This window comes from Lathamus discolor, chromosome 16 (genome assembly GCF_037157495.1).
Source record: "Lathamus discolor isolate bLatDis1 chromosome 16, bLatDis1.hap1, whole genome shotgun sequence".
NCBI classification, from domain to species: Eukaryota; Metazoa; Chordata; class Aves; order Psittaciformes; family Psittacidae; genus Lathamus; species Lathamus discolor.
The window spans coordinates 3367305-3376660 of NC_088899.1; positions in this window are offsets into that span (position 1 = coordinate 3367305).

The following is a 9356-nucleotide window of genomic DNA, read 5'->3' on the forward strand; positions in this document are numbered from 1 at the left end:
ATTGTCAGACAGCAGCAGACAATGACAACTGCATGTATCACCGTCTGCTCACGCAGCAGGCATACAAACTTACTGATTTCTTTGGGCGCTTGTATTTTGCAAGGATGCTGTGAAAGTCCAGGTTTGCAGGCAGGGGTTTAATTGGCCAAGCTGGATCTAACACGTGGACTTTAATATCAAGTACAAGTAGTTTGTTCACAGGAAAAAGACCGTTCCATGTAGAGCGTAATTGGAATAAACATTTCTTAGTCTTTGCATCCACCTGAAACAATCAGACAATTGTAGGGCTTGTTAAGGGAATAGAAAACAATTTCTTGGTCTTTTCTGTAGAACTAAAGATTTCATCTATTTGCTGTCTCTAGGAGCAGTCTGCCATTTTAACACCTTGCTCCACAGAACTTGTAAGCAGTGCAGGTCATACATCTATACCCACAGACTGAGGAACAGGAGCTCGAATGTGGACTTGTTGTTTCAAGGCTATTTGAAGGTTTTATTGCACATCACCATTCTCTGAAAACTTTCTTTCAACTATTTCCTTAGCAAAAGTCTCATTTTCCTTGCCCAATTCTGTGGGGAAAAAAACCAGCCCAGTAACAAAACTATTGGAGGGCAAAAGGGAATCACAGAATCACAGAATCCCAAGGGTTGGAAGGGACCTAAAAAGATCATCTAGTCCAACCCCCCTGCAAGAGCAGGGTAACCTACAGTACATCACACAGGAACTTGTCCAGGCGGGCCTTGAATATCTCCAGTGTAGGAGACTCCACAACCCCCCTGGGCAACCTGTTCCAGTGCTCTGTCACTCTTACAGTAAAGAAGTTCTTCCTGATGTTAACGTGGAACTTCCTATGTTCCAGTTTACACCCATTGCCCCTTGTCCTATCACTGGATATCACTGAAAAAAGCCTAGCTCCATCATCCTGACACCTACCCTTCACATATTTGTAAACATTGATGAGGTCACCCCTCAGTCTCCTCTTCTCCAAGCTAAAGAGACCCAGCTCCCTCAGCCTCTCCTCATAAGGGAGATGTTCCACTCCCTTAATCATCTTTGTGGCTCTGCGCTGGACTCCTTCAAGCAATTCCCTGTCCTTCTTGAACAGAGGGGCCCAGAACTGGACGCAATATTCCAGATGCGGCCTCACCAAGGCTGAGTAGAGGGGGAGGAGAACCTCTCTTGACCTACTAACCACTCCCTTTCTAATGCACCCTAAGATGCCATTTGCCTTCTTGGCCGCAAGAGCACATTGCTGGCTCATGGTCATCCTCCTGTCCACCAGGACCCCCAGGTCCCTTTCCCCTTCGCTACTTTCCAGCAGGTCAACCCCCAACCTGTACTGGTACATGGGGTTGTTCTTCCCCAGATGCAAGACTCTACACTTGCCCTTGTTAAATTTCATCAAGTTTCTCCCCGCCCAACTCTCCAGCCTGTCCAGGTCTCGCTGAATGGCAGCACAGTCCTCTGGTGTGTCAGCCACTCCTCCCAGTTTTGTGTCATCAGCAAACTTGCTGAGGGTGCACTCAGTTCCCTCATCCAGGTCATTGATGAAAATATTAAACAGCACCGGTCCCAGCACCGACCTCTGAGGAACTCCACTAGTCACAGACCTCCAGCTAGATTCTGCGCCATTGACCACAACTCTCTGCCTTCTTCCTTTCAACCAGTTCCCGATCCACCTCACTACTTGATCATCAAGCCCACACTTCCTTAGCTTATCTATGAGGATGCTGTGGGAGACAGTATCAAATGCCTTACTGAAATCAAGAAAAACTACATCTACCGCTCTACCATCATCCCTCCACCTAGTCACTTCCTCATAGAAGGCTATAAGGTTGGTCATACATGACTTCCCCCTCATAAAACCATGTTGGCTGTTCTTAATGACCCCCTCATCCTTGATATGCCTAGTGATGGAGTCAAGAATAAGTTGTTCCATCACCTTTCCAGGGATGGAGGTAAGGCTGACCGGTCTATAATTACCCGGGTCCTCCTTCTTGCCCTTCTTATAGATTGGTGTGACCTTTGCCATCCGCCAATCCTCAGGCACCTCGCCCATTTCCCACGACTTACCAAAGATGATGGAAAGTGGCCTAGCAATGACCTCCGCCAGCTCCCTCAGCACCCGTGGGTGCATTCCATCCGGACCCATCGATTTACAGATGTCCAGTTTGCATAGCTGATCCCTAACCCAATCCTCATCTACCAAAGCAAACTCCTCCTTTGTCCTGACTCCTTCTGGGGCTATAGAAATCCGGGGCCCTCGGGGAGAGTCTGCAGGAGTAAAGACAGAGGCAAAGAAGGCATTCAGCACCTCTGCCTTCTTTATATCCTCTGTCTCCAGGGCACCCACTTCGTTCAGCAGTGGGCCTATATTGCCTCTTGTGTTAGTTTTATTTGCTATGTATTTGAAGAAGCCCTTTCTATTGTCTTTAACCCGACTATCAAGATTGAGTTCCAAGGAGGCCTTAGCTGTCCTAATTGCCTCCCTACATCCTCTAACAACTGTCCTATATTCCTCCCAAGCGGCCAGCCCCTCCTTCCATAATCCATAGATTCTCCTTTTCCACTTGAGTTTGCCCAGCAGCTCCTTGTTTAACCACGCCGGTCTCCTAGATCCCTTACTTGACTTCCTACTCATTGGGACGCTCCGATCCTGAGCTTGGAAGAAGCGGTCCTTGAATGCTAACCAACTATCTTGAGCCCCTTTACCGCCTAGTACACTTTCCCATGAGACTTCCCTTAGCAGTTGACTGAAGAGGCCAAAGTTGGCCCTTCGGAAATCCAGAACTGTGGCTTTGCTAGGTATTCTATTCCTCCCACACAGGATCCTAAACTCCACCATCTCATGGTCACTGCAGCCAAGGCTGCCATTGACCGTCACCACTTCGACCAAACCCTCCTTGTTGGCGAGTACTAAATCTAGCAGCGCTGCTCCCCTAGTTGGTACGTCCACCATTTGCATTAAGAAATTATCATCAATGCACTCGAGGAACCTCCTAGACTGTGAATGACTGGCTGTGTGAGTCTTCCAGCAAATATCGGGGTAGTTAAAGTCCCCCACGACGACTAAGGCATGTAGTCGCGAGGCTACTTCCAGTTGCCTGTAGAAAGCCTCATCAACTCCTTCGTCCTGATCAGGAGGTCTGTAATAGACCCCCACAACTGTATCACCCGTGCCAGTCAGCCCCTTGATTCGTACCCACAGACATTCCACTTGCTCCTCATCCGACCCCGGACAGAACTCAATACATTCTAGTTGCTCTCTCACGTAAAGAGCAACTCCACCACCTCGCTTTGCTGACCTATCTTTCCTAAAAAGGACATAGCCATCCATGACCACATTCCAGTCATGTGAACTGTCCCACCATGTCTCTGTAATCGCCACTAGATCATAACCTTTAGCCCGCACACAGACTTCTAACTCTTCCTGTTTATTCCCCATGCTGCGTGCATTGGTGTACAGGCATTTCAGGGAGCCAGTCCTAGTACCCTTTTAAAGGGAAGGAGGCTTCACAACTGCTCTGGGCACCCCATCCCAGTGCTCAGTCACCCTCTCAGTAAGTGAGTGCTTCCCCAAGTTCAGGTGGACCTTCCTGCCTTCGAGTTTATGCCCGTCGCTTCTTAAAGCATTGAAGATAGGGCAGCAGAACAAGAAAACCACAAATGGAAAACATGTATGTCCTGCCAGGAACAACTGCTGCTGAGATTGCAGAATTTATCTGAAACTGTGCATACCTGTGCAAACACAGAGGAGAATATTAAAGGTAGGTTTTTAGCAAATTCAGGCAGATAGGCCCCTCCCACGTTCTTGACGATGGAATCCATGAGGTAGAGGACTGGCAGTTTCTGTGATGGAGGAGCCTGGAGTAAGGAGAAGAAACTGATGTGGGTCTTCCATCGCGAGACATGCTGCTCTCCCAGAGCTTTTGGTGGGATGAGTCCCAAACCCTCTACTACTATGAACAGGGGGGAGGGCCCTGGCCCTCCTGGGAGTCCCCTGCCCACTTTACTGTCTCTCCTTGTCCCTTCTACATTCCTCCTCCTCCTGCGAACCCTGTGCCTCGTGCTGCCTGTCTCGTCCTGTGCTCCTCAGCACTCCATCTCCCCTGTGCCCTTCCTCCTAGCCCCTAAGGCCACCCATGCCTGGTGCCCCAGCTGGTCCCTCCAGCAGTATGGGTACGAGTAGTAGTCAGTGGCATATAAAAACCTTGGTGATCTGCGCCTCAATGAGGCACACAATGTCCTTGGTGAAGCTCATGTTCTCCTCGGCCAGGATGCTCAGGACATTGATGCGTCGCTTGCTATTGCGTGTCAGCTGCACCAGCAATGACTGGTACATGCGTTTCACGTCTTTCCAGGCCTTGCCGTTGCCCCTGCTGCTCTCTGGGGCCAACATGCTGCTCTGAATGGGTCTGCACCAGGACGCAACCCACAGACCGAGAGCTTTCGATGCCCTAACGCCGCGGGGGCACAACAGAAGCCTCCCTCGCACCCAGTGAGTTTATTGTGAGGATGGGGCCCGTTGCCTTGGAAACCTCATCTTGTTCCCTCACTGCGCGCTGATTGGCCGGCGACCCTCTGCTCAGCCCATGATTGGCTCGTCCGTCAGAGCAGCAGCCTCTGGCTGCCTAGGACCATCTTCCTCTGCTTGGCTCCTGGGCTAAAGCCCCCTTCTTGCACCAGTGTCCTGACTCTGCTGGCGCTTCCCTCCTCCGCTGCTCCTCAACTGCTCTGCCTCTCCCTACACCCTTCCCTCTCGCCCCGACCTTTACTGGCTTCCTCGTGCAATCCGGTCTTTCCGCCAGGCCCTCAGCTGGGACTGTGTGGCCTCACCAGCGCTTGGCTTGGCTGCTGATGTGGCGATGTTGCCGTGCGCGGCTCTGCTCTGCCATCGCCACAGGGTCAGCTTTCGTGGTGGGTGTCAATGAACATGGGATGGATGACAGTTAATATGGATGTCAGGGGCCACATAGACTGCACCAGCTATACTAGCATCTGTTTCATTTCTAGCTGAGCGAGCTCGATTTGCTAACTTTCAACCAAGAGTCCAAAAAGAGCTGGCTGAGCTCTTCCAGTGGTCTGTGACTCAGCTGAGCATGCTGGGGGAACTCAGTACAGTTACTGAGTTCCAAGCACTGTACTGTGTTTCAGCACCTTCTACAAACCCCCTTCCAATGTCACTCTACAATCACATGAGCATGGTGAGTCCGAAGAATAATACTAATACAACTCTTGATGCTGCCTGTGAAGGAAGGTCCCGTTCCACCTAGCCCTTCTTTTCATGGGGACACTTGTGTTATTGGTAAACTGGATGATACTGTCCCCTTTGCAGCATGTTCTCTTACATAGTCCAGAACTTCCAGTTCTTGTGGCACAGCTCAGCTTTATTCACACGATAAAGTAGTATTAAACAGTTATCATCTGGCTGGTTTTACTTTTGTGACATCATATCATTCCCAGTAGACTCTTACATAAAGAGTCACAATGGGCTGAGGATACATAACATGGCAATGGTCTCTTTAAGAATCCATTACAGTGGCTGGGGTGAGATGCCATTCCATACTGTCAGGTTACACTTACGTGGAGCAGATGTTCTGCACACAGATGTGTTCATTTGCTGAGAGTGTAACATTTTGCTAAATAAAAATGAAACAACTTTTCATTATGTTTCATATGTCATGAATAATAATTATTTACAATATTATTAATTAGTAATTATCAATTAATTAATTATAATAATCATTATTGCTATTTGTTACTTTTGTGCTTTATAGAAAAACCTCATCAGCTGTAGCTCAGTGGTCCTACAAACTGCCTTGGGATTGTCTGACATATTCTGCATTTCTTTGATTTAACCCACATCCTTTCTAATATAGAAGCATTAACATTTCTAATACCTTCTTCTTCTGCTTCACGAGGTGAAGCTTTTTGTGAGGGTTCATGGTACAGTGGTGCAGACCTTTGTGACTGATTGTAATATGGAATAACCTTTTTTGCTGGCTCGTGAGGTTAACGGGCACCTCTGTGGATTTCTGTTAGCACAGACCTCAAAGGTAAGCCTTCAGTGTACGCAATGTACATATAACCTGATGTTTGGATTTACTAGACTAAGATGCAGGAACCATAAACGACTGTAACAGTGTCAGTGTATATATTTGTCATACACAGTTGCATTGCAAGTCTGAAACACAGTCTTTCCTTGCACACACAGAGTAAGAATCATGTTTAAATAGACAAATTAAACATGAGGATGAAAACCAGACTGCATTAGATTTGAAGCAAAGCCTTGCATGAATAAACGAGTATCATAATCTCTGTGTAACTGCAGATGTTGACCTTTTTGTGTGTATTTTCACCAATTCCATCATGAAGACATTTTGAAGCTGAGTGGGCTTAAAATGAAAACCACGCCAGAAAAATCCTTCTAGAGATTTAAATATAAAACCACCCCACACTGCCCAAAGAAATCACTGAACTGCTCATTGTGGAAAGCTTGCAGGCCCAGCTGGAAACGTGGTCCCTTCTGCTCTGGGATGAAAGGGGTCCTCCACATGTGCTGCTGGATCTGTAGCTGCCTCCAGATCCTGGCTGGTCTGGGACTGCAGGGAAAGACCTCTGAGGATGGTCCCCGTCCCCTCCCTGGGCATGGAGAAGGGCCCAGCAGCAAGGCAACGGAGTCCCTGCCTGAGCCTGGCAGTGTTTCCTTATCAAGGCTGCCTTTGGGAGTGGGGAGATACGTTAATCTATTGTTTTTACCCTAACACCAACCATGTTAAAACACACAAAAATGTGTTTATTCATTAGTAAACAATTAAAAACACTGCTTATCTGGGCCCAGGTTAAAGGTTTTCTGTCGCAGTAAAAAAGAATGACAAATAACCCCTGAAATGCCATTCTAGCCCATTTTTAACAACACTACCACAGGCAGTCTTGCAGACAAGCCAGAATGGTGTGCTGTGACCTCGTTCAAAGTGTTCCCTCCAGCTGCAGACGGCGCTTTGAGCTTTGGATGAACTATTTCCCATTTTCCCCCTAATCAGACTAGATTTTCTGGTTCCGTTCAATGCTACTGTAGCACCAATGATGGCTCACACCTGACCCTCCCAATGTCTGTTCAGCTCCCTCCCCCTTCCAGCTCAGCTGGCCTAGAAATCATTCTGAGAGCCTCTGGCATTTGGTAATATTTAGCAATAGATCACATAGAAGGTGTTTGATGAATAATGGTATTTGGAAAAACATCATATACCCTGAGAAGTTTTGCGCTCTATTCACATGCCAGCAAGTGAAGACTTGCAAAGTGAGGTAATGTCTCCTCTTAAACCAACTGATACGAACGCAGACAGAACAATAGAGAAAAATGCTTTGGACCATTCAAAGCCTTCTTCAGGTCTTAATCAGAAACTGCAGATTTCTACCAAAGTTCTGGATGCGAGCAGCTGGGCTGAGTTGCGTTTCATTTAATTAATCCATTTGAAATAAAATGATGGTTAATGAATGTGTGAGATGTGATGATTAGAATCATAGAATAGTTGGGGTTGGAAAGGACCTCAAGCTCATCCAGTTCCAACCCTCCTGCCATGGGCAGGGACACCTCACACTAAACCATGGCACCCAAGGCTCTGTCCAACCTGGCCTTGAACACTGCCAGGGATGGAGCACTCACAACCTCCCTGGGCAACCCATTCCAGTGCCTCAGCACCCTAACAGGAAAGAACTTCCTCCTTAGATCCAATCTAAACTTCCCCTGTTTCAGTTTGAACCCGTTACCCCTTGTCCTGTCACTACAGTCCCTGATGAAGAGTCCCTCCCCAGCATCCCTATAGGCCCCCTTCAGACACTGGAAGCTGCTCTGAGGTCTCCACGCAGCCTTCTCTTCTCCAGGCTGAGCAGCCCCAACTTTCTCAACCTAAAATTTCATGGGGATTCTCATGGGGTAAGAGCTATTGCTGGAGTAAGGAGAACAGAGTCAGTGGAAGCCCAGAGCTCTTTTGCTGGATTAGCTCCATGGTCTTCTTGTGGATCCGTTGCCCATCAGCAGCTCAGCTCAGATTTCCTTACATGCCAAGGGACTTTTCCATGCTCTGAAATCGCAGTGCAAGCCAGTCTCACACGGGCAGGCAGTCAGGAAACGTGCTTTAAAAACTCAGTGTTCTTGATTTGGACTAAAAGTAGATGCTTTTGATGAAGGCAGCTTTTCTTCCAAAACCCCTTTAGTGCGAGAAGAGACAGATCACTGATATTTCAGTGCCATGTGTATGTCATAGGCGTGTATGCACAGCTCCCAGGTGCTTCACGTATTGACTAATGTCTCATTCCACAGGACAGCGTACCCCTGACAGGCCTTGACAAATTAGCTGGAGAGAATTCCTTCCGGAGGATCCTGGAGTAACCAATGCGATAGCGAATGCTGGGCCAAGGTAGAGAGATCACTTTGGAGGCATCAGTGCTCCTGCAGCCCCGCTGCTCACATCCTGGGCTCCAGAAGACTTTCAGGAGCTCTGGGCTTGCTAAGAGATGCTTTATTGCTTGTGAATCAATGGATTAACTCCCTTTCCACACATGAGGTATTTTATTGCGCAAAGTCAAAGGGAAGACAGACGAGGATGGGAATCATCTCTTCCAATGTTTAATGGGAAGGGGGTTAAGTGTTAAATTCCATGACTCTTGAAAAAGCTATCGAAGGTACTATTGGGGTGGTCACAAGTAGCCTCTGCTTGAGAGGTGTGCATTTACCAGGGCTATGAGATCTCAAGGCAATGAACTCAAATTGGTAACCTGCAGGTGACTGAAACCACCTCTGTGGATTGATACTTCATGACCAAGCGTGTTTATATCTATGTGATGCAATCCATGCGCACACGGATCACAGTAACTCCAGGCTGATACGCAAGCACAGATGGACAATGCGTTTACGCTTTACAACTGTTAAAACCGAGCAGTGATGTCCTGTGCCTGGAATGTCCTGTTCATTTGGTCTCTGTCAGCATCCCTGCTATCCCAGGAATATCTGCATCTCTGTTTGCCTGTGAGGCTAAAGTTTGTGGACTGGGTGGGATGGAGTTTTCTTTTGGGAGGTTTCTTTGCTGTGGTAACCCCTGAATTCACAGACTCACAGCCTGGGCTATCTTTGATCCCAGCTCTTCAGCTTAAACAAGTTCGATTTCTATCAGCCTTTCTGTTTCCTGTGCACATTCACTTTTCCATGTGTTTGACAAACACAGAAACGTGTACCCCAAAAATCTTTTTTTGGAAACACACAGCTGTGCTTCTGGAAGCAGGCCTTTGGAATTCCATTATCTGGTCATGGGCAGGGGTCTCGAGATGAAGTAAATGAGTCTTCCTCTTCTTAAGCTTT